At 35.7% G+C, this 23,403-nt stretch overlaps 1 protein-coding gene across 2 annotated transcripts in view; it reads right to left on the bottom strand.

Annotated features, from left to right (window-relative positions):
* Cbs (Cystathionine beta-synthase) overlaps positions 1-13,661 on the bottom strand; it is a 42,784-nt gene extending 29,123 nt beyond the window's left edge. The window contains exon 1 of one of the 2 annotated variants that reach the window (XM_081730119.1): positions 13,520-13,661. The gene's annotated coding sequence lies outside the window, so the exon portion shown is untranslated. Of the gene's footprint in view, positions 1-1,154; positions 1,255-13,519 lie in introns of those variants that run through there. The other variant, XM_081730118.1, reaches the window with a different exon arrangement.
* Positions 13,662-23,403: the final 9,742 nt, after the last annotated feature.

Below are 23,403 nucleotides of genomic sequence, written 5' to 3'. Positions count from 1 at the left end.
GATACTAACTAACTAACTAACTCTATGGCCTATGGAACCCGGAAGTTCAATGCCGCGTTCACAAAACTATTCCACTGACTTCTATCTTTAGCCAACTGGATCCAGTTTCTACTTTGTATTCCTCAAAAAGATACTGCAGTAAGAAAAACAGAAGGTTACTTAGTTGATTTGAGATTTAAAGTCCCTTGCACCATGGCTATATAAGATATGGATCTGCACCTTCACGTAGAGTCCGAATTCCATAAATACCTCTCGAAATCCAACCTGGTTTCTCTTGCGCCTTACACATATACTGACTAGTGCTAATTAATGTTAACCAGGGCTCTGGCTTTATCATATGTGCAACACGTGCATTTCCACGGGGCGGCAAAATCTGTCATAACTATATTATTTAAAATAAATATTTCTTGTTGGAAACAGATTTCATGATGATGGTAATTAAAATTACTAAGCTGGTCTTGTATTTGAATACTACCTTCATAAATCTTGTTTAGGTCGAATTAGTTTAAGGTTATATGGACATTGCTAAAGCAAGTGCTCAAACAAATCACAGCACGAATTGCTTGGTTGTTGTCAAATACAAGAACTCAATTCTTAAACAGTAGCATACACCTGTTCCATTAGTTAGTTATCAGTTTGGATATGAAAACTAGTTTTGTCTTTTTGTCACAAACAAGTTCCTTATGATTGAAGTTGGAAACAAGATTTTTAAACAGATGTAGAAGGAAAATCAAGAAATCAAGATAAAAGTTTAGGACTGGAATTGCAAATTGATATATTGAGATTGAAGCTTAATTTTGAATTCTATAAAAGGGATTACCATATTTCCTCCGCAGTTATGTCTGCTTTATCTTCCACTAATATAACAGATTATTATTTAAAGAAAAAATAGACACAACGAGATTGTATTTATAGTGTTTATGCCTTTCTGAGTGCGAGTACTTTTTCCCTCCTCTTCGTTGTTCATGATGGGGTAGGATACCTAAAATCGTGCTTTTAAAATTTGTTCTTTCTGGAGCAAGGGGACGGCAAACTGCTTAGGGCCGGCCCTGATCCCGGCTAAACCCTATTATGTGATATGATGACTTGAGAAGTCTAGTATACAAGATGTAACACGATGCACTGACAAAGAAAAAATATAGAAGAATACTAACCTATAACGAGGTAGATCCGTGAGTTCACTAGCGATTGGAATGCGTGACAGCTGATCGTTTGTTACGCCACTTCGGATTAAGACTATTCTGTTTCGTAAACAAACAAGCTGTTTTTATCTAAGTTTGCTGGGTTCTGTGTTATCACAATGACATATGCGCTTTCAAAGATAATAAAAAGAGGAAAACTTTTCGAACTCATGCCAGTTAATGGGCAATGTTGCATCATTCCTGCCAAGTTTGTAATTTAATAGGAAAAAAAATAGATTAATCATTTATCTACTACTTAAAAGATTCTTGTATAGCACATTTCTACTTTCGATGAATAAAAATTACCAGAAAACGGTTATCAAACTTGTTGTTCATCTCCTCTGTTGGAAATAACTATTTGGTAGAAAAATGACATTTAGAAATTATAAATCATTCTGTGGCATTAATAAATAGATTAAGTATATCGCCACTATTTCATGTTTATTTGTTTTCCATGCGTTTCAAAGACATGAGTGCATACTTATATGGAACTTACAGTGGTTATGTTTTGTATTGATGTATAATATATATATTATAATGAAAGAGAGAATTGTAATTTTTGTTTTAAGAGGAACTTTGAAAGAGCAAATAAATCTAAGTAAAGGAGGGAATGATATTAACACATCATCATCATCATCATAGGTATTCTGTCATTATGAGAAGCTTCCATGCTCAACAGTCTTTCGCTAATCTCTTCGTCCTCACGTACGATTTTTCTGTTTTGATATCATCCATTAATTGTAGTCTCCTTCGCACTCTCCCTCTTTTTCCTGCCACCATACCGTCTAGCACGTCCCTCGTGATACAGTTCCTTCTTAGCCAAAATCCCAATCAGTTTGTCTTCCTCTTTGCAATAATATCTAAAATTGTTCTTTTCTTCCCCACCATTTCTAACACCCTCTTATTCATTTTCCGCCGACCCAACTAATTCTATTCATTCTTCTCCACACCCACATTCCGAAAAGCTTCCAGTTGTTTTTCATCATTTTTGTGTTCCACACGAAGCATTTTATGGGTAATTTTCTCGACTCTTTATTCAAGGCCCCACAAAACAGACTTTTCCTTTTAAAGTGTTCTTTCGCCAGTCCTATAATTGCTTTTATTTCATGTTCCCACTTTATATGATCACTAATAATACTATCCAGGTATCGAAAACTAGTCACATATTCCATTTTCTCCCTTCCTATTTCTATATTTGATACCGAGCGCTTAGTTCCAATCACCATGGCTTTTGTCTTTCTAACATTTCTTTTCATCCCATATTCTTCACAGACCTTCACTAAGTTTTTACTGTAAATCTTATCTTTACAGTTTATCTTAACTGTTTTCTTTTTAGATTCAGCCACAGGTACCATATCATCTGAAATCCATTTCATAAAGATAGGCCCCTGACTTCGCGGTGCTGCCGTGACGTCCAGTCAAAACTTATATTGCATTGTCGTACCTCGTTGGAATTGCTGGAATGTTGTCTTTTTAATACTTAAGACATAAAAATTTTCTTTGTACTATGTAGTGAGAAAAAAATAAAAATTAATGAAAAAGTGCGTATTTTTTCGTACTTTTTTGGTAGATCAATGTTTATAGAGCTATATCTCAGAAAAGAGATCACGTGAAATAATTTCCTGTGTACAATATGTAGATGCATCCATTAACTGTAAGTTGTGAAAAGTTCAATTTTCATCACTTGATATTTTTTGTGTAATTAAAACAAATGTGCGAAGCTCTGATCTCCTTTACCATGGTAGGTAGAGAAACGTACAAAATACTGTTCGAAAATTTGGAAGTCTAGTGTTCCAAATATTTGGAACTATTAACAAAAAAGGGTTTAGTTGGTAGAGTATTTATTTTTTAAAAAAATATGTTTACTTCAACATGTTCTCTGCGTTAAGCGGTGAGCCATGTTGCAACCCAATCTTTAAATTCCCCGCGCTTATATGAAGAAACAGCATACAGTAAATGGAAGTGCGGCAACGCTGTCGTGCAGTGTTGTCGCGTTCAGGAAGCTTGTAGCGCGAAGCCTACTTCATAAGAATGTAATAGGAAAAAGTATTTATTATAACCTTTCACATCATCATAAAAACATTAATGCATGTACACTCATGTCTAAAATTATTGTCGCATGTCTATAAATATGTTATTGTAGGAATATAATTTGATAACGAATTCGCCTGGTATTTCTTATAATGTTAGTATGTGTATAATCGGCAAGGACATGTAGGCTATGTGGAAAATTTCATGTCAAAAGAGCAGTAAATAAGAACAATAAAACGAAACTAAAATTTCCTTATCCATTTAGCAACATTTTGTTTTACTCATGCTAATTTTCGTATTCTTTTCCTATGAAATTTACCACAAATATACATTTCCCGACTCTACATATAGTATCAGTATTAAAAGTACCCTGCAAAATCATTATCAAATTATATTCTTACAAGAAGACAGTTATAGATATGCGACAATAATTTTGGACATGAGTGTACACATCTCAATGTAATCGAAATAAAACGTTGAAGTAACACATCCAAAAACTCATCTCTTAATCTATTTACTTCATTCACTTTCGTCATGACTTTGTTGACTTCGCTGCTCCTGCTATCTTCCCTAATATTTATAAACAATTGCTCCATTTCTACCTCAAGATCTATCAGTATACACACTCTCCAGCTTACGAACATGTTAAAGGTTAAAAAGAAATGTGCCTTGGCAATCACGTGTTCACCCAAGTTCTGCGATCAATTCCCTTGCCGAATGTACAGTAACACAGAATGGGTCCTTTGTTTTCTTTCAACGAAAGAAAACAATGCAATGAGTAGGTGACGAGGGCTGTATTTGCGTCTAATCACGTCGCACTGATTAAGTCTTCAATACTTCCCTTCGGTTCGTAGGCGTCAAAAACTTACACACACACTTACATCATATGGGTTCATTGCAATGAGACGGACGAACGGGCATTTATATTTTCGTGAGTATATCTTGTGCTTTTTGATTTAAAAAAAAAAAATGGATATTCCTTCACGAGCGGCGGTATTACAAAAAGAAGAGGCAAAATGTTTAGCGATAATGAAATTGCAGAACTGATGAATGACTCTGACTCAGACGGTTATGAGTTAGTAATTAATAGTAAGGACATTGATTATTCTGTGCTCAGTGGCGTATCCGGGAGTGAACAAGATAGTAACTCTGTTTCAAGTAAACGTGAGGCTGCAACGAAAAAAAAAAAAAAAACGCGTCATTCCTATTCAAAGGCAGATTCTAATGTAGCTTGGAGCTCTTAGATCTGAAAACAGATTTTCTGTGAAGTGTAAACTCAATATTACATATCAACTAAGGTTGTATCATATAATAAACTTTGTGCGTGTTTTTGTTTCTGTGCAAGTGTATTTTGTACTGCGTGCAATAAGTGAAGAACTGACAAAAATCAACAAATTTTCGAGGACCATCACATGCAAATCCAAACAAGATAAGAGTTCGCTTTTCTAATTTTGAACACTTGGTACATTTACTGTATATCCTGTTAATTTCTAAGAAATTGGTTTAAAATCTGTGGAGACATTACATTTTTAAAATATCTCTAAAAAGTGACGGACAGTGCGTAACCAGTTTAAATACCCGTCCGGCTGAGAGTGTATACGCGTCAGGAAAATGTGGCAACATAGCACTCCGTATAAACTGCGATAGCGAAGGGCGCAAAGCAGAGAAAATCATAATGTCATATTTGTGATTGTTTATCTTTTAAAACAAGTCAAAACAGTTTGGTTGAAAAAGCTACTTTAAGATCTTTCTAAAAGTTTTTTCAGATTGTTAATACACCGCCGCAATTCAGAGATAATGATGTCTCACTTTTTGCTGAATAACAAGAAAATTACTACGTGTTGAGTAATGAAATTTTCAGAACTTGCAGGTAATATATGCATCTACATATCTTGCACAGGAAATTATTTCATGTTAACTCCTTTCCGAGATATAGTCCTACAAACATTGATTTACCAAAAAAAATAGGAAAAAATACGCACTTTTTCATTAATTTCTATTTTTTTCTCATTATACAGTACAAAGAAAATTTGTATGTCTTAAGTATTGAAAAGACAACATTCCAACAATTCCAACGAGGTACGACAATGCAGTATAAGTTTTGACTGGACGTCACAGCAGCACCTCGAAGTCAGGGGCCTATCTTTATGAAATGGATAGTCTTTATTATGTAGGCTCTTTTTCACTACCTCTTTTAGATAGATATTAAATAATGTAGGCGAGAGACAGCATCCCTGTCTAACCTCCCATCCAATTGCATTCTCCTCTGTCATTTCCTCCTCTATTCTAACACTTACTTGTTGGTTCATATATAAGCTTCTTATGAGTTTTTGATCTTTGTATTCCGACCCAACTTTCTTTAGAACTTCCAACAACAATTACCAATTAACGCGGTCAAAAGCCTACTGGCTTATGCTTTCGTTACCTGACAGACGTATTGTTTGGAACCGAAAATGTGTTTTAGATTCTTGAATTTGGGTTGAGATAAACTTGAGATAAAATGACTTGACTCATCCATTGGATAACTTTTTCTTTTCTCTTTTTTCTATTACTGTTTCAAATAACTTCGTAACTAAAGAAGGGTTCATGTTAAGCACAATGACACAGTTCATGTTTTTCCAGGGTGTAGTGACATGCATTTTTTTCTTAAATGTCTAATGCATAAAGCTATAATCTCTACCCAGAACTCTCAACTATAAGTAACCAATGCTCCGCAGTTAGTGAATTATTTTGTGACAAAAAATTTGAATAAATATGATACGGTAGGTACTTACCATTTCCATAGTGAGATCAGCAATCAAATTAGCAACAATCCAATATGAAAAAGAAAAAATGAAAAGAATATTAAACAATATTTCTGAGCATTTTCATTGTTTTAAAAATACATAAAAGTTAAGTATATAGTATCTTCATTCCGAGATACAAAAAAATTTAAAAAAAAAAATATTCAGTCATTGATATCAGTTAACATCATGTTATCAATTTGTAATGAAATCTTTGCCCTTTCAGATTCATCGTTAGCATCTTTACGTAACTTTGTTAATATAGAATTATTGAATTCTTCTTCCTAGTGTAGTGGCTAGAGTGTGTGTCTTTCGTGTACGAGGTCCCAGGTTCGATTCCCGGTGATAGACATCGAATACTCGTCCAAATCTCACTTAACTTTTGGGCCTGGTCTACAAAGCCACGCTCAGTCCAATAACATTAGCAACCGAAGGCGAATTGCTGTCAACGCTGTGATTCTTCCAACTTGATAACGACTATGATTGTAGACACGTCCTCAAAGTTCAGTCAGCAACCCCTTCCCATTTTGAAAATCCATCTGGAAAGCTTTGTTCCAATAATGAAGCCAACTCTTAGAGAAGACTACTAATAACCGTTTATTAATGATGATGATATAACAGATGAAAGAGACGAGTAGGGGAATCGGGAGAACCCCGACTTTGGTGCAAGGGGTCCTGAGTTTGATTCCCGGAGGAAAAGCATCAAACGTCTTTCGGTGGTTCAGTTTCCAGCTTAAACTGTAGTTCCATGTTTCTAATAGCCCCGGTACTGAAAAAAGACGCTATGTTTCAACGAACAATCAAACAGATAAACGGGAGAAACCCGAGAAAACACAATGGTTTGGGATTGCACTAGGAATCCCTCTATTGGAAGTAGTTGCTCTACTCTGTGAGCCGCTATGCTCTGAATATGTTGTGTCAGTTACCGTTATGACATAGTGATTTATATTTTAAATGGAGGACATTATCCTCGCTCCTACAATTAACGAATGTTTACTATCTAGTTCTTCCAATAGCATTAGCTAATTTACACGACAGTGTTAAATCTATCAGTTTCAAGATCAGTAATGACATTTTCCCCTTCAACTGATATTGATCTTTGTGTTTAACGTCAACTGTTTCCACATAGAAACAAGTCATGCTTCTGTTACGGAAAATATATGCCACTAGGTGACGTTGCTATGCAATCGATTTTCCATTGGGTGGAATTTCCGCCTAGAATACTGTAGAGCAGACAAGGTTTTAAATATTACTACTTCCTTTTATCTATCCAGAAAATATACAAAGCATATGTTTCCTAGAATAAATATTCAGAATATATGCAAGTGTCTATCAAACTTATATAAGTGCTATTTATTTCATATCAAATTATGAATTAAACATTTTTATATCAATCTAGATGATATAGCAGAGATGATGATATAGCAAACACGCTTTAAGTTGGATACGTACAGTTCCTTTGAAAACATTTCAGTTTACAAAGGTGTATGGGCAATAATTTAACTATATCCCCCCCCCCGAAAAAATATCTATAATATTACTAGTGTTTAACCCAAAAATTCGAAGGTGAGACATACAGAAATATATATATCTCATTGAGCTGTACAAAATGGTATAAACATGCGCAAATTCTCATGAGTAATTTTCGAGAAAAACTATGCTTTTCGTAATCTTAAAAAAATACTACTGTTCAATAACCACTTATTAGGTTGAAATTGACACTAAAGTACGTATACTCTCATCAAGATTTTCATTCCGACACTAGCAGAGATGGCATGGGTCAATGAAAACTTCACCCACTACCCACCATGACCAATCAACCACAGTGACCCACGACCAAGGATGTTATAAAATAGAGGATCTGCTCATACAACAAAATTGTGAAGCCATACGTCACAGCATCCCCACACCTACTCTGCCCACTCAGCGCCACTAAGATCGCAATGTTTCGAGCCAACAATCATGGCGGAAACGAGAGTAGCCAACCAGACGTGCTGGCTCAGACGATGCTCGGTTGTTTTTTGGCTTCATAGAGTTCATATGGTGAAGACACGTTTTGGCAAATCCTGTATTTTATAAGATCCTTGCCCATGACCTACAATGACCTACCACCCACCGTGACCCACCAAAACCCATTAACTCTGATCCAGGGTCCACGCTCTCCTCTCCACTGACTAAAGAGTTTACACTTGTAATAAAACAAGGCTGTGAAATTATCACTAGTCAGAGTTCGAATTTCTATGGTCAATCACTCAAGCACAGCGATAGAAAATGGTAAAGTGTGTGTCATGGGGCATATTATGATGAATTTCAATTTAATTATTGTATATACGTAATTATTTCCTTGTTGAATTACAGATATTTTTCTGTGGAAAATAGGATGAAATTTGAAACTCTCAAGTCAAGATGAAGTAGGCCATCATAGAGGGAAAAAAAGTGTAAAATTCGACTTGTCTTGAAAGCTAGGTAGTAAGTCATATTGCTATTATTACAATTACAAATATCAATATTTAAAAGCGCCTGAAGTTCTTTTTTCACTTAGATATACTCATCTCAGGTAAGAATGTGTTTAAATTAAAGAAGAGGTCTAATTTTAGAGGTTTTATTATAGTACGTGGAAAGCAAATGCCAGATACAAAAGGTACTACTTCAGTATTCGTCCCCAGAAGGAATGAGAAAATCATCAAAAAGAAAATCAGAATACACATCTTTGAAAATCAAACGTAAATATAGTGTTGCAATGGTTCGGCGATAAATCAATAACATCTAGAACATAAAAGTAGCAGACGATGTTTATTTCACGCATACTTTCGGGAAAAGAGTGCTTTGCTCTGCCGGAATAAGCCAACCTCCTCCCCCTGAAGCCAAAGCAAATAAAATAGTGATTATATGCTAGTTTTGTGCAGAGCACATCCTTTATGAAAAAGTGTAGCATGTGCAGTTTCCTTTACTTTTTCATTTTTCCCACCCTCCCTCCACATCCAGGACAAAATTTTCTCGAAGAAAGCTTGGCGGTGAATTTGGTCCTCAAACTCAGCCCTCTCAGTACACGAATATTAATTTTCTTTCTTCTTTGTAATGTATAACATTAAAAAGAATGACTGAATGGGCAAAGGTGTATCGAATGATGATAGGAATGATAGCATATCACTTTGAAAGGGGAGCTGGAAGTGGGCTAAGACTGGAGAAAATCAGGGGAATCACGGCCGAATTTAGGAGGAGTGCATCGGTGCACGTGCACCCCATCCCCTTAGTTGTACATATACACTATCTAAAATGAGAAGCCAGCAATTAAAACAGCAGTCCACCACTTTCTGCTGTTATATTTCTATTTGAGAAAGAACACTTTTTCCCTGCATATCATTTAGAACTCTCTTTAAAATACCTCCCTTCGTCCTATGCATCAGCATTGTCAGGGGTAACGAATTGTGTCATGTCATTTTAGAGTTTCAGCGTGATTGGTTATTTATTCGGTGTTATTTGGGACAATACTAAAATGTTAAATTGTTTTGAAACATGATTAAAGAAATTCTAAAGTAGACTTGATCTAAAGCAGCAAATGAAATACCAATCCAATACAAAGTCCTGTAAATTATACCAATACAATGCGGTTGTGTCTCAGTCGGTAAAGCGTTGGCTTTGCGTTCTAAAAAGTCGTGGCTTCAACTCTCAAGATCAGATACTGTGCATTTCTATGACAATTCCTCATTCACACTACAGATGCCTAAAGGCATTAAATAAAAATCAAATGCACTGGTAGTTATTGGTGCATCTCCCGTCAGAAAATCCTGGATCCGACCCTGGTACTAACGACTGGATCATAATTCAGCTTGTTATAAATTTCTTTCGACATTGGCCTTTATTGATGGTTGCAGTTTTTTTTTAAAACATTCCCCTAGTAATAGATCGCTGTCTATTTCCTAACAAAACTTACGAGCACAGACAAGAATGTTTTGAGAGAAAGATAAGAGCTAGCCATTACAAAGGAGGTCTGTTCTACACTCATTTCAGAACTCCGGAAACATTGCACTGGAAGCGGGCGAATATTGCGCTTCCCGCTAGCAGAATTTCTGCGGGCGAATATTACAACAGCGTTTGTGGACTTCTACATTGACAAAAGATGGGAACAATAGGTTGTCTATATTTATTAGTGTTTTTAGTATTATAGCTAGGTATGGGTATACAATAGTTCTCAATAGGTGAAACTTTTTTCTTTGCAAACTCGTTTTTCAAGGTGTAGAAAATATTACAAGGAAAGGGGCTGTCAATCCAAGAAGGAAAAAGAAAGAAAAATGTCCGTAGGCCAAGCACTGGTGCAGCGACAGGGTAGTAAACAACGGAACCTGTTTCTTCTCTAATCATTTCAGAGCACTTTCAAAGCAGTTTCAGAGTTGGCTTTACCACTAAAACTTTGTAATGTTTTTATCTATCCATCTATAACAAGAAAAAGACGTTTTCTGCTTATCACGAAAGAACAGCTGAATCATTTGAAATGAATTTTTGTGTATAGTACTGTCCTCTTACCAGTTATTGTTATAACGTTACTTTCATTAAAATTCATATCATAAGGGGCCCGGAGGGGGAATTTAAAATACATGCCAAAAATAGAGTATCTTACAAGTCCCTCACTCTAGAGTGAAAAAGGGTGGCCCAAAAGTAGGTATACAGTACTATACTCATCAGCTCATTACATTTCATATCGTTTCTTATTGTTATCCATTAGGTAAACTTTATTTGTTCTTAATGTGTTTTTACTTACATCTTAGGCTTGGAAGACTCGAAGCAAATAAACCCATAAATTAGTATGTTATATTTGATCAATGTAGGGGTGTATATCTACTTCTAGGTCACTCTAACTGAAAACAAATGGATACCTACTACAGTGTTTTTGGATTATTTTTTTAGAGAGAGAGACAGAGAGGCAAGAGGGACATTTTCTATATTTTTTCTCAATGTTTAAAAATTATATCAAGGCTGCCTGTGTTAGAATAATGGGAAAATGGTTTGAAATGGGATTCTGAACATAGATCTTTGCTCGAACCCATTTTTTTTTTTTTTGTGTGTGTGTGTGTGTGTTAAAAGTTCATGTGTCATGCACTTCTTATCTTAGGGATGTAACTCACTTTATACAACACTCTTCATTAAAACTGTGTGTTCACTTGCTGCACAATTTTCCGAAATTCCACGTATGGTGATGGTGGGGCATTTTCTAAAAATCTTAATTTTCCATTTATAAAATGGCCAAAGCAAGGAAGTGTAGGCCTAACCTAAAGGGCTAAGGGCATAACCGTCGGACGTTAAACTGAAAGATTACATTTTTTTTTCTGTTCAGTAATAAACAGCAGAGCACGTTTATGTTCGGCATCATTACTATCCATTTTTAAATGACTAAATTAAATCAATACAGTTTAAGTTACAGTTAAATCGTTTCAACACTTTTAAATCTGCAAATTTCCTGCACACTAGCGCCATTTATTGACACCAGGCAGGCGGGTAGCGTTAGTAGTGACATCTACTAGTTTGTGTACTAATAGGAAAGCTGTAATTTGAATACCTTTCATTGGTCGTTACTTTATTTTTTTCTGTGAGAGGTTAAGAGGTCTAGTCACCAAAATTTAAACAATACAACACTGATTTTTTTTTTGTCGCTTTTATTATTCAGTTATTTATATATTCCATGAATATGCAACACGAGATCAAAGCACAAATATAGTAACATTGCACTATAATGGTTTGAATAGTTTGTATTTACGTCATTTGCTGAGAACAAGGCAGTATAGAAATCAGAGTATCTTCCAGAAAATTTTTCCGAGGGCAAAATACAAAAAAAAAAAAAAAAAAAAAAAAAAGAAAGAAATAGCTGTAATGAGAATATTAGCTAAAGAACGAGAGTCACATATAATATCAATGTAATTTATCTTAAGTAAGGGGGATTGCTTATTTCTACCAGCAAGAAATACGTATAGGACCAGACCTACAATTCAGGGGAGTCATTTCAGACTTCGCTTGAGGGGGCAAGAACACTACTGACATAAGACTTTCACGTTTTGTACTAATGTAGTAGACAATCGATTGAAGTATACGTAAACCTCAAACTCTTGCGGGGGAATTGCCCCCTCCTTCCCCCCTAAGTGACGCCCCTGCTACAATTCAAAGCAAGTCCGCACCATTGCACTACGCTCGGATGCTCTCCCGTCGGGAATAGAACTACGACACTTTGTTCAGCAAAGACACGTAACGTACTCCAATCAATAGAGTACTGAGGAAATGGGTGAATATTTAGCGTTCTTACTTCGCAATAGGAAAGCCACAGGTTCGAATCCCGCGGCCAAGCCTCATGAAGGAAGTCTTTCTAGTTTCTTCTTTCTTTTTTTCGCTGAGGCTTATTGGTGACTAGTGAGATAGGATCATCAAGTATATGCCTTGATCTTCTTTCTTCCAAAATCCCTTACCATGTTCAATTGTAAATTAACTCTAGTGTAAAAAGATCCACGGTTGTAAGTGGAATGTGATTAATAAAAACAAGCATTGTGAAAGCAAGCATTTGTGTCCTCGTTTTGCAACGAGTTGTTTCGTATCGAGCGATTTTCCACTGCACCTTATTTTATTCTTCCAGACATGTTTTTGGTGGGGCACTGTCCCCCCCCCCGGAGCTCTGCGACTGCCCCACCGGAGGAGACCAAAATAAATAATACGTCAATAATATTATAATAAATAGAATAGTTTCGTGTGAAAATAATATGTGACCCTCCGAATACTAAGTGTGCCTCCCCCCAGAACGTTAAAAAAGAAAGAAAGAAAACAAACACTGCTTTCAAATTTATGGAATCCGGGAGATTTCCAACCTAGAATACTGTACCTTCAGTGATAATATTTCGACGTAAAATAGTGCATGAAAAGAAGTCTACCATATGTAACGTTGTTACAAGACTTTTTTTTTTTTTTTTTTTTTTTTTTTTTTTAGAAAAGAGTAAAGTACGTATAATTATTTTCTGCATTATCCTCGCCAACTTGTAGTAGCAATCCCAAGAAAGATTAAAAATAATAGTAAGCCTTTATCCGCTGCCCTTGATTATTATTTGACCTTGAACTTCTTGACTACTAAGCGAGAATTGTTAATTGCTGTAATTTCTTTCTCACGTGACAATACCATGTAGTCACTTTAAATTAAAAAAAAAAAAAAAAAACTGGAATAAAATTTATTTTTTAAAAACTAAAATTGTTTGATATAATTCAAGTCTGTGTATAATACAGGGGCGGATCCAGAGGGGGGCGATCGGGGCGATCGCCCCCCCACAAGAGGAAACTCTTATTTTATATATAAATAAACCCATCCATAACAAGTTTGGAGCTCTTAAAAGTAGCAGTATTACCGCCGACCGCCCCCCCCAGAAGTCCGTCCTGGATCCGCCCCTGGTATAATATAAAAGAAGACAATAGTTAACGTAGCAGATGAAATTTTGTTTGGCACTTCAAAATAATGACCCAAAGAATTAATACTAAATAAATTCAATCGTCACTTACCTTGTCAATTGATTAGTTGTTTCCGAGCAACGACCTAAATCCACTCCGGCTTTTTTCCTTCCTCCTTGCTTGTGTGCCACGAGTGTTACTGATGCAATGCAATAGTAATATGTCTTCTGCTCTAAGCCTGCGCTGCAAACTTCCCTTCTAGGAAATTACCCCTTCCCCCGGCAGAAAACGGTGCGGTGCCCCCTTTCATTCACAGTTTCCTAAGCAAGAAACAGGTATTCCAGTGTTGCAATATTGTTTATCTTATTTCCAAGAAGTAAGTGAACTTATGATAAACGAGGAGTGTATAAACAGGATTCTCTAATAGCGTTCAAACTCCGCTAAAACATATTTGTTTCATTTATATTATTTTTACTTTTGAGCGACGAAAATGAGAGGAAAAATATGGTAATCGTGAAAAACAAGTCGAATTTGAGATTGCAACGGATTAGGGATGGGCACAAGCGAGTTCGAGTGAGTTTTCTAGAGTTTTCTTGGCTCGAGCCAAAACGAGCCAAGTCGAGCTAAATCCTGTGTGTAGTTTCAAGTACTCTCTTCAAGTATCCTTCGTAGATAATATAATTATCAATAATACTACTACTTCAACTTAATAATAATAATAATAATAATAATAATAATAATAATAATAATAATAATAATAATTATTATTATTATTATTATTATTATTATTGTTATTATTATTATTATTATTATTATTATTATTTTAAAATAATAATTATTCAGTAATTTTTAATGTTTAATTTTGAAATGTAATATAAAGATAGGGCATTCACAGTAGTATTTAAAAGAATTATTACTTTTCGCAAGTACTTTGTCCATGCGAGTACTTCGAAATGTACTTTCCGCAAGAACATGGACTCAGGGGCGTCATTTAGGGGGGGCAGGGAGGGCATGCCCCCCTGAGTTTGAGATTTATATAGATTTTATCAATAGAATAGTAGTAAGTCAGTGAAAAACACGAAATTTTACATATATCAAGGGGTCTTGCCCCACTTGGACTCAATTGACAACAGGGCTAAAGAGTTCAGTTTCTCTTCTCCCATATTTGTGCAAGCTGGAGATTTTATTCCTCTTAAACTTTGAAAAAGAGCACTGTTCTGTAATAATTAGTTACAAACATTAATTAACTAACTTGATGGCTTATGCAGCCCGGAGGTTCAATGTCGCGTTCACAAAAGCTCTCCATTGACTTCTGTTCTCAGCCAACTGGATTCAGTTTCCACTTAGTACTCCCATTTCTGCGAGATCCATCTTAATATTATCCTCATATTTTAAAATTATATTTCTATTTTTTTAAAAAAATGAAAGCGTTCGTATACTCTTCCATTCTGGCAACATGACCTGCCCACTTGAGCCTCCTCTGTGTCTAACAATGTTTAGTAAACTGTATAACTTATGCAGGTTCTCGTTACGAAGTTTCCGCCATTCTCCATTCGCGTTCCTCTTCGGTTCGAATATTCGCTTCAGGATTTTATTCTCAAATACGTTCAATCTGTGTTCTTCCCTCAGAGTAAGCGACCATGTTTCGAAACTGCACAGCACAACTTCAAATTTGTCTCGCAATGAAGATATTTCCAAAGATAAGGTTTCAAGCAACTTAACATCCTCTGTTAGTTCCATTCCTTCACATTGAAAATATTTACTGGCCTTGTCAATTCGTTTTCAAAATTGTGTCCCACAGCATTACCTTTTCGAGTTATATGCACATATACTGCATGAAAACTAATTGTATTCAAACAAATTTCGAAATACATTAAATTTAACTCAGACCCGTAACCGAAGAGGCCATATCCATTCCATTTTAATTTAACAATTAAATTACTGCAACCAAGTGATATGAACTTACAGTTTCAAAAGTTTGTCGATTTCCAAATACTTCGTTAACAGTAACTGGTATTGACAATTTCCCCACCTCAACATTTGTATGATTTTCACTTTGGAAATTTTGTCCAGAAGTCGAAAGAAACTTATCTAGAGCCTTCGCTTGCCTCTCATCTTCTTGGCAAATGTTGACGAATGACAAATGGACTAATAGGCATTGACAAAAGTGTGCATTAAGCAGTGGACGACAATTATAATCCACTGATATTAGGGACTTAATGATCAAAAATTCCATTTGTACGCCCACCTTTTCTTAGTATTTGCCCCTCCCTGGACTAAGGACAACAAAATCGTAGCTTGAACTTCGATAAAACAAGGGCCGCGGTGGAACAGTGGTAGAGCGTTCACCTCTGGTGCTTGGGGTCCCGGGTTCGATTCCAGCCCCCGCCAAGTGAACTTTGTGGTGGACAAACACCGTGTGCGTTGGTTTCCTCGGGGTTCTCCCGTTTCCTGCCACTTTCTTCATTCCACCATTTCATTCATTACTCATCATCACCGTCTCCTTTAGCCTAATCGGCATAATCGTGGGACGTAAAAATCAAAGGTTTTATTTCATTTCATGAACTTCGATCATGTTCATTTCATTTACGCTGACCTTTCTTAAGCCTTAATTATGATCATTGAACTGAAGCACTATGTGGGGACACTGTTTATGACAAGGCGGAGCACCCTTGAAGACATTTCTTTCCATTGTGATAATGTCTCCCAATCCATAAGCAACACGTGCAGTTGACTCCCTTTTGTTAGTTGACCTATTCTAATTTCAAAGACATATTTGGCAATGATATTTCGTAGCAAGTCGCGGAAGGATTGTTAAAAGAGGAATGAAGAGTCTGTTATATTTGCATTTTGTGCATATGGCGGGATTGTGGAAAGAATTCCACTGTCTTAAGTCGTACTGCCGTAATGTTTGATACTACATCTATTGTAAAGCTACATTTCCCTACATTTTAACTCAGATTCGTAAAATCACCCTTTTTCACTCTTTAAAAAAATCTTTCGTAAATCTCCCTACGAAGCGGGAAATTTTCCTCAAACTAACATTACTTGTGAGCAGTGGCGTATTTAGGGGGGTGGCTTCCGGGCTTAAGCCCCCCCCGAAATCTGACTTAGTATAGTAAAGTAAATGAAATATCTCGCAGAATTTTCACATTTTCAGGCAAAGCCCTCCCCGAAAGTTAGCAAAGCCCCTCCCGAAACAAAATCGTAAATACGCCACTGCTTGTAAGTGTGACATTGGTGTCAATTGATGTACGAGTCCATTTCATTTGTAAAAGGGTGTTTTACAATCAACCATGCAAAGATATGACTTTATCGTCCTTTTGATGTATTTTAGCTGTGTCTCAGTCTGTACAAAATTTATTTGAAGCTCTTTCGAAATTTTTTCATTATAACATTTTCTCTAATAAATATCCACATTTAAAACACAAAATTCATTTTCCAGTTTGGTGGCATCTTTACCTGGCGCCTCCTACGAACGCGGAATCGCAGTATTCAAGATCCAGCTCTGCTCCTCGTACGCTTGGAATTGGACAAGACAGATCACTGTACACTATAAACATTCGATAATGAATTTTGGCCACACACATATCAAAATAAATTCAGCAGATACGTGCTCCTATTTTTCTTTTTGTCTCTGTTAAGTGTTCATTATAGTATGATATTATTTACATGCAGGTGTGACATATATTTCGTAAATATCTTTTCTACCATTCGTTCAACGTGTCCGTTGTTAATGTAACTTGTAAAAATGTTCACAAGGTAGCTTTTATTTCTTCAAAAGCTATTTAGACTTATTTGTAATCCTGAGTTTGCAGCACTGAATGAAGATATCACCAAGATATCATGCTGAAGAAACAGGTATTCGTTAATAGTTGGAGGCGAGGCAGAGGTGTGTGTTGACAATAAACAAGCTACGTCATTCAGCACAGGTATTGATTACGTAGCTTACTTGAGATAATAAAATGGTCATTAAATATGATTGCCTCCTGTTGTCAACTAAAGATCACAATGTCATTTCAGTGGTTGCAGTGAACAATAGTAAAACCACGGTAATCAAGATGAAACGATGTATACGAATGTATTGCCTATAGTAGGGTAACAAAATATAGAAATGTGTAACCACGTAGGATTTTCATTGCCAAAAGTGGCAACTATTTTACCATGATAGACATTGGTACAAAGAGCTAGAAAAATAATGTTGCCAACCTCGGCAATTGGTAGGGTGGGCGCCATGTTGGTTCAAAAATGGCGTGCATAATGACAAATTACGTAATACAAGTTAATTAGAATGTAGTCATGTGGGGTATTAAATGAAAGCTTAGGATGCATACAAGTAAATTAAAGTACTTTTATACATTGTTTAAGCCTTGTTTGTGTTTAAAATCAACATTGTTAGGTCACCTTACTGAAATTCCTTGTTAGAGGAATTAATGTTACTAATTTGTTAATATTTTAAATTGAAAACAATTTCAATCGAATACATTACATGAAAGCGAACTGAAAGTTAACTATAAAACTGTAATTGTAATACGAGAAGAAAGTTTCATATCTGAATTCTCACAGTGTCATCTATAGTCAGTGCGATTCTTCATCCTCACTTCAGTTTCTGAGTCTGATAAATTGTGTTGAGATGCATACTCATTATAGCACACCTGATTATAACAGTCACATGTTGGAGACCATGAACGTCTTGCACATTTACATGAACAAGATGATGATTTACATTATTTTTTGCGCCTACAGCTTGTGATGCACTAATATTCTATACAAACCAGTGGAAATGTTGTCATAATTGGTACGTACGACATCCCTTTCGCTTGCCAGCCGCAATCTGTATGTGTTCGCAGCTTTTGACGTTGCTGAAGTGCTGTCTTCCAAATGATCGTTTGATAGTTTGCTTGATTGACATGCTGTCATAAAGCGTCCTCTGTTTGGGGGCAGTTGTTGAGTAGTCTTTCACTGATGAAATAGCTTCAATCTAAGATCATTTACTTCAGATACAGTGAGTTTGGAATGGAAAAGGACAACGAAATATTCAATTCTCTTGAAAACATCAGAAGCAATTTTGTTTTCCAGTCCCACAGATGTTAGTAATTCTTAGTTGCCTTTATATACTTTCCAAGTTCACTTCTTCCCATGCCTATTTATTTGACTGGTTGTATCTCAGCCTGTAGTGGTGTGAAATGAAAGCAAAGAGGACTGTATACCATAACATGGCATATCAGACACAATCTTATGGATTGATATTAATCTAGTTGGCTTGCTTCTTTTCATCCATACGCGAGGGCCTAAATTATGCTACACAAGAAGAACAAATACATCTGTATCGTCGCTAGAAAAGACAAACGATGTAAATCCTTCATCTAAAGCTTGTTTGCAATGCAACAACGTCCTTGTGTCTGTTTCTTTTTGATCTGAAAGTAGGTTTGGGATGTCTCCGGCTACAGAGTGCACTGTTTTACCAAATGGAAGGCTCTGTATGAAATGAAGTATGAATTAGTACTTTGTTGCCTGGTAATCTTTTTGAATGTTTAAGAAATTCCTCACTGAGAAAAGTAACAAGGTTCTCTTTGTTCTGCGGCTGCGCCATAAAATGCCTGCATGATGCTGGCGTTCCTCTGTCTTGAATAATCCATCTAATGGGTAAGTTGTTTCCAGATCTGAAGTTTCTTGTGCTTGATCTAATAGAAGGAGAGACATATCTATCAAAAACAACATCAATGCTGCATAATTGGAAAAACTATGTTCAGTGAAAGAATCTGTAAGGTTTCCAAAATTTTACCACTCTTTGGTTTATCAACCTTGTGCACACAAGCCATACCATCAATAATCAGTGATCTTGAGCCCTGAAGATCTCTTATGTTTGCAGTGGCTACTGTATCCTGTGTTAGAGGCTGAAATAAAACAGCCTCATAATCAATGATAGGTGAAAAATCCAATCTGAACAAGTATGGAGGTTATTCAAAGAACTCATGTTGTAGAAGAAATCGAACATCATTTGGTTATCTGGCTATGTATATAATTAGTCGCTGATTAACTTGTGTGACAGACTCCAGATGTCTTACTTTTGTCTTACTTCGTTGTGAGGTAATGTCTTTGAATGTTTTTTGGATTGATTATGGTATAGTTTCAAACAGATTAACTTGGGATTCAGGAAGTAGAAGTGTCTTAGCGATAGATTCAATAATCCGTTTGCCACTTTCAAAACCATTGAGAATGCCATGTTAAGTATTTTCCGGGATTATATCTCCTGTTAATATCTCTCTCAATCATTGTTAATATCACGAAACAGTTGAAAGCGCACAAGTTGTTCTTTTATTAGTGATACATCAGTGATGTCCTTCTCTAGTTGTTCTTAGGTGGTTCATTGTGGATGAAGGTGTTTTCATGTCAATGTTGAAGATCTGGTTTACCGCTTAACCAGATGTCTAAGCTCATTGTAACTGAATTCCCATCGCTGTCTGGCATATTCATTCCGAGTAATGCTTATTATATCATTTGCAACCTTACAAATCTTGAAATATTCAATGGCTTAATCAGTTGCTATCTCTACAAACGTCAGCTTGCTTCTTTTGACACTAAGATGACCGTCTGTGAACTCTGCATAAACGTCTCTGGGTAAGTGTGGCAAATCTAGCATGCATGTAAGGTACACTGGACTACATTTAGTGTAGATTGTATGATTATGAGCAGCAATTAAAGGTAACATATCTTAGAAAGCTTGTAAGTGCTTATGCAAGTTTCCCTCACGTTCAGCTCTTATAAAACTGAAAAATGTATTCACTGTTTCCAAGTAGGGAAACCACAATCTAAAAGTAACTTATTTACATGTTCATATACAAATTCCTGTAGTTTTGTTACAAATGCTGGAAGATTACACGTTAACTCCTTCGCCGTGTTTCTAACTTGTTCATAATCTCCATTGTGGAAAGATGTAGCAATTCTTAATATCCTCTACGATGTATATCTCAATATCCTTAATAGATGTATTCCTCTACGCCACAGGTTTAATCTTTATTCTACCTTACTAGCTCATTTGCATTGCAGTAAATAACCTGATCAAATGTTATACAACAGTGTGATCCTGGCCCAAATGTTGTGAAATCAACTTACATCTCATTATAGCTGTCCAAATCTTATCATAATCTGAAGCTGGTGCTGGCAGAATTGGACAAACCCTAACTTTAGTGACTGGAGTGAGTGACTCGTTTTATCTTCGCTAAAACATGAAATACATTATAATATAACGCTTCGGTATTGCACTTTCACCTGCATTGGCCTCAAATGATTCTGCATTATATATTTCTTACTTCTTAATGCATTGTGGATGTTTCAATCCTTAATTTTCTATCCACACATGCCAATATTTCGATTGAATTTAAGTAACAAATAAAACACAGTTCTGACCAGAGCAGAATGAAATATATTAAAAACTATACTTACAATGTTACAGTTTCAAGGACCTAACGTCCTCTTCATCAGACACAAACACTGAGAAAAGACATGTGACAGCAGATCTTATATACATGAGAAAGTGAAAGGCCACGCCCCTTCTTCTCTCTCATTGGTCGGAGGGAACCAATGAGGATAAAGTTACTTACGCGCAAACAGAAAAATATAATGAGTCCTTTCACTTTTTCTAACACTTCCTTAATGAGATGACATACAAAAAAAAAAAAGTAAATAACAAATAGAAAATATTAAATAAGAAAAAAAAATATATATAACTAAATATATAAATATATAAATTTAAATAAATAAATAAATATTAATAGTCTATATGCACTTTTCTTGTTCCTTTTCTATCACATCCAACAATTTCTCCCATTGCTCGTGTATATTCATACCGCTTGTCCAATTCATTAGGTTCTCCTCTTGTTCTCTCTTTATTCTTCTAGCCTCTTTCCACTTTCTAATAATCTTCCTCTTCTCTCTCTCTAAACCCCTAGCTCCCTCCCAGTCTATTTTATGTCCCGTTTCCTTCACATGTTTGTATATAGCATTATTATCCCTTTTCAGTCTAACATCATCCTTATGTTGTTTTAATCTGTCCATAAGCCTTTTCCCCGTCTCCCCTATGTATTTCATGTCACACTCACTACACTTCACTTCATATATCACTCCTTCTTCCTGCTCCTCTATATGATTTTCCTTCCTTTTCCTTTTCTTCCTTATGCACTTCAACAAAGTTTCTCCTCCTTTTCTATAAGTCTTCACACCACCTTTTCTTAATAACTTCTTCAGCACTTCGGTCTTTTCGCCTATGCTCTGAATGCCGTACCACTTCTTGTCTTCCTCTTCTTTCCTATCCATATTATCTTCTTTTCTCTTTCTCCTAAACTGCTCTATCCTATATCCATTATTGTTCAATTGTTTGTAGAATTTTTCCAAATCTTTTTTCTTTCCCTCTTCCTCGCTGTTGATGTTTTCTATCTTCCTTTCCATGTTCCTAATGAAATTCTTCTTAGTTGCTTTGTCTACATCACTTCTCCAGTGGCAATAAATACCTGCCCAACACGGTTTCTGATACCACTGGAGAAGTGATGTAGACAAAGCAACTAAGAAGAATTTCATTAGGAACATGGAAAGGAAGATAGAAAACATCAACAGCGAGGAAGAGGGAAAGAAAAAAGATTTGGAAAAATTCTACAAACAATTGAACAATAATGGATATAGGATAGAGCAGTTTAGGAGAAAGAGAAAAGAAGATAATATGGATAGGAAAGAAGAGGAAGACAAGAAGTGGTACGGCATTCAGAGCATAGGCGAAAAGACCGAAGTGCTGAAGAAGTTATTAAGAAAAGGTGGTGTGAAGACTTATAGAAAAGGAGGAGAAACTTTGTTGAAGTGCATAAGGAAGAAAAGGAAAAGGAAGGAAAATCATATAGAGGAGCAGGAAGAAGGAGTGATATATGAAGTGAAGTGTAGTGAGTGTGACATGAAATACATAGGGGAGACGGGGAAAAGGCTTATGGACAGATTAAAACAACATAAGGATGATGTTAGACTGAAAAGGGATAATAATGCTATATACAAACATGTGAAGGAAACGGGACATAAAATAGACTGGGAGGGAGCTAGGGGTTTAGAGAGAGAGAAGAGGAAGATTATTAGAAAGTGGAAAGAGGCTAGAAGAATAAAGAGAGAACAAGAGGAGAACCTAATGAATTGGACAAGCGGTATGAATATACACGAGCAATGGGAGAAATTGTTGGATGTGATAGAAAAGGAACAAGAAAAGTGCATATAGACTATTAATATTTATTTATTTATTTAAATTTATATATTTATATATTTAGTTATATATATATTTTTTTCTTATTTAATATTTTCTATTTGTTATTTACTTTTTTTTTGTATGTCATCTCATTAAGGAAGTGTTAGAAAAAGTGAAAGGACTCATTATATTTTTCTGTTTGCGCGTAAGTAACTTTATCCTCATTGGTTCCCTCCGACCAATGAGAGAGAAGAAGGGGCGTGGCCTTTCACTTTCTCATGTATATAAGATCTGCTGTCACATGTCTTTTCTCAGTGTTTGTGTCTGATGAAGAGGACGTTAGGTCCTTGAAACTGTAACATTGTAAGTATAGTTTTTAATATATTTCATTCTGCTCTGGTCAGAACTGTGTTTTATTTGTTACTCTACTTATCCAGAGCCATGGAGTTTGTTCATTATGAATTTAAGTATTATATGAATTTTTTATCGGCCATTTTTGAACCAATATGGCAACCAACACACCTACTTGTTATGTTGGCAACAATACTTCTTTAAGTCTTAGATGCAAGAACTTACAGAAAATAACTGTTGCTGCTGTTGGCAATGAATTTCCTACGGATTCATTTTCTGTGCAACTTTATCAATTTTGTTCCCCTACTACTAGCTTCATAAAAGTGGAAAAGATAAGAGTGTTTCTTTCATGCTAAATAAGAGCTATTGCAACTAATAAATTGAATGCAGTTATTATATTGCAATAGACTTTAAGAAATCAAGA

This window comes from Thermobia domestica, chromosome 11, assembly GCF_964235325.1.
Source record: "Thermobia domestica chromosome 11, izTheDome1.hap1.1, whole genome shotgun sequence".
Classification (NCBI taxonomy): domain Eukaryota; kingdom Metazoa; phylum Arthropoda; class Insecta; order Zygentoma; family Lepismatidae; genus Thermobia; species Thermobia domestica.
This window is presented reverse-complemented; position numbering and strand designations above follow the sequence as displayed.